The sequence below is a fragment of the Cupressus sempervirens genome, chromosome 4, assembly GCF_028749045.1.
Source record: "Cupressus sempervirens isolate cs-2001-9-10 chromosome 4, ASM2874904v1, whole genome shotgun sequence".
In the NCBI taxonomy this organism is placed as follows: domain Eukaryota; kingdom Viridiplantae; phylum Streptophyta; class Pinopsida; order Cupressales; family Cupressaceae; genus Cupressus; species Cupressus sempervirens.
In genome coordinates this window covers 50,531,934-50,535,718 of record NC_143121.1, presented here as the reverse complement: position 1 = coordinate 50,535,718, position 3,785 = coordinate 50,531,934, and positions in this window count along the sequence as shown.

Genomic DNA, 3,785 nt, shown 5'->3' with positions numbered 1-3,785 from the left:
ATTATTTAAAATGTATTGCTTTCCTCAGCAATATCCATAAATCTAGTCCAATGATAATTTCGTTTACAAGAAACTTTAATTAGGTATACATGTACACTTAAGAAATATTAAAAATCTAAATTAATATACATTGAATAGTTGCCTTCTTATCACCATTATGTTGTTTGACAATTATTGTGTTATCTTCTAAAATCATTATTAATATAAGTTGGTAGCTTTTCAATTTTCTCTTTTCCACCTATGAATGCTTACCACTAACAAGTGCTTTATCACCTCTTCTTTAGATCTTCTCTTTCACTTATTAAATTTTATTATTTATTTGTTAAATTTAATTTTGAAATTTTAACACCAATCATTTAATTTCACTTATATTATACATCATTATTTGAATATGTGATTGAATTGTTTATGCCTATTGGTTGTCTTTAGATGAACTATTTATGACTATTATTATTATTTGTCTTTAGATGAACTACTTAATGCTTCCCACTATTATGTGGTTTGTCACCTCCTATAGATTAGTGCTTTCACTATATTATTATTTTTTATTTATTTCCTAAATTATTGGGGAATTCTACCACTACTTAGATAATACATTGTTATTTAAATGAATTTGATGAATTACTTTGGACATTATTCTGGATTCTAGGTGGCATAACTATTGTTATGGATTCTCAAAACAGTACTTATAGCACTTGCTCTAATATCAACAATGTAATTTAATATTTAAAATAGAATTGCAATCTTATCATTTACAAAAAATATACTTTTTCTTCTACAATACAATTTAAAACTATTCATTAACCGCAAGTACTAACCGCTAGGTGGCACTTGTTTGGTGTGCTTTTAACTATTATAATAATAATGAAATAATTATACAACATAGAGACTCGTGCATATAAGAGGCACACGATTTCACATGGAAACTCTTATGAGAAATAACCACAACAAAATATTACTTGTATAAACTTTCTTACAAATTCCATAGGCTCCAACCTAATAGGAGACGCCAAATCCTCTCTTGATGGTGGAGAGACACCAATCTCCTTGAATGAGAAGCACCAACCTTGAACTTTAAAAAAAAAAAGGTTTGTGTAACATCAACCTTGGGGTACATCGGGATACTGGGATATTGGGATGAGTTGTTCAGATGGGGGGACAATGGTGGGGAGATGGCCAGGGGACGATAGCAAGGGGATGGTGGGGCAAGGAGGGATGTTGTTTACTATACATATAGAACTTGAAATGATAATTATGAAATGTTGTTTCAGTATAATATACCAAAATGGAATGCTTGAACATAGCAAAATTGTAACATGAACTAGAACCATAGAACATTCAACACAGTAACATAGTAAATACTCAATAGTAACATTCAAAAACCAAAATGCAAATAGAAATTCAAGTACCCATCCAAGTGGCAACATGGTTGCGAAATGACAGAGGTGGGGCTACTCGAATACTCCATATACCCAGTGTAGGGATGTCTTAGGGATGGGTACTTCGAGGTCTTGAGGGGGCAAAACAAGACTCCTTCAAAATCTACCTTAAAATTTATATAACCATGTCTAAAATGACTACTCCAAATATCTTTGATATCTACCTTAACTCTTTCTCCTCAAAACTTCTAACCCATACTTTGATTGATTGATAAGTTACAACACCAAATTATTGTCCTTTATATCTAATAATAAAAGTATCTTCACTAAAAGAGATGACTCTTCCAAAAGGTTGGGGAGGTTTGTAAATAATATTTCTTTTTTATTGTCTCAAGACATGGGAAATCTCTATGAGGGGTTGGTCTCTTTAAGAAAATATAACTTAACTACATACTAATTTGACAAGGAGGAGGATAAATACAAAGGATTCACTCTTATAAATATTTAAAGGAAATTTTGAATAATATTATCAAGTACCACAAACAAAGGTCTAGATTGGTTAGCAACTAATATGTCGTATATTCCAATATAAGAGGGGTCAACCAACAATTGGCATGTCATCCTTTAACATCAATGGCAATAAGTATTTCAAGGTTCTAAAATAGAAAAGAATAATTTCACAATGGTTATTCTAGAATCATGTAAGTGTTGCAAGTAGAGTTAAGTACCCAAATTTTATAGAATATTATCACATGTATTTATGAATATCTATCTCAACATGTCTTTATCTTATGATTCTTTTTTTTTTGTGCTTTAATTTGAATATTCTACGTAATTTATATGAAAGTTTATTTATTTGTATAGACGTACTAGTATTTGTCATAGGATATATACTATTGGAATCAAATCAGTTTTATTAACTAGTTATTAATAAATTTTATTTCAACTAATTATTATTATGTATTTTTATTCTTGAAAGTTTTTTTATAAAAAATCAATCCAAACACATGGTCAAATTTTGAAGTTGTTAATCAATCAAAATTATTTTTCTACAAAGTGATTGGCTAATTAATTGAAGTCTTATTGCATCGATTTCATAGAGACACAATGCTACTCACACTTTACAAGGCATTTTTTTCTAAAACATTACCTAATATTTATTATAAAATTTTATCATAATAAATATCTATTTTCCATTTAGACAAGAGCCTACAACACAACGGTAAATTGTGAGCCTCTTATCTAGGAGGTCTTGGGTTCGATTCTACTCCAACTTAATAATAATAACAAATAATCACAACACATAATAATAATCAAGTAGAGAGGTGTTCAAGAGTGATTCTTTTATTTAAGGGTGTTGTGTTATTTGAAATGGCTTAGGATCGAAGGCATTATTTAAGACTTTGGTTGTGGAATCGATTATAAGACAGAGATAAGAATATTAGTTTAGGGGGTCTTTCATGGTCGTTGATTGTGGTATTGGCCTATCACAATCATAAGTAAATGGATGTTACCAATTTTGGTCTTGGGAATTTGTTATCAATTTTCAGTATTAGAAATTTTATGGTATTCCAAGAATCACTTTTTATTATTAAAATTACATAGGTTATCGGTTCATGCAGACTCATTTGTTTTGTGTATTGATTGTAAAGACATCATCCTCCCTTATTATCATTTGTAATAGAATATCAACAATAAATGGTTACAAAGTACAAGCCTTAATTGTTGATTTTCCAACGTTGCTTACATGGCATATCATCATCTTTTATGGTCATCCAAAGACCTGATTCAATAATCGGTGGTAAAACCCATTTTCTATTGTCTAATATTATGAGGCTTTTGATATAGTTCATTCAACTACTATTATGAAGTTACATAAAATGGAAGCAACCGGTCTTTTGGCCCGATTCATACAACATGCATGCATTGGTTATATTAGTAGAGACCATGATATCATATGGAGATCAATCAAGATTTATATGGTATTTGTCTTTTTCTGAATTCAAAAGATTTATGTTATGAATTTAGGAGAGCACTAAATTTTTTATGATTCTACTTTATTTGACTTGTGTGCGGTGGAATATATTGATTCATAAATGGAATGTGTTTGGTATGAGTAATGTAGTTTTGATCGAGTTTTGGTATAGGACATAATCAGTGGAATATGGGTTTCATTTGAAAGAAGCTTGTCTTTATACTGTAAGTATTAACTTCAAATATGTAGATTTAGAAAGCTTTTGATGCTTTGCATCACTATGGTCATTCTGTCTAAGATCAAGATGCGAAGAAAATTAGTTTCAGATAAATCAAATGGTTCAGTTTGTGCATTACGTCTTCTAATACAAAAATATTGTCTTTCCTCTTTAGTAGCTAGAAGTAATAACAAACATATAATATTCAGAAACT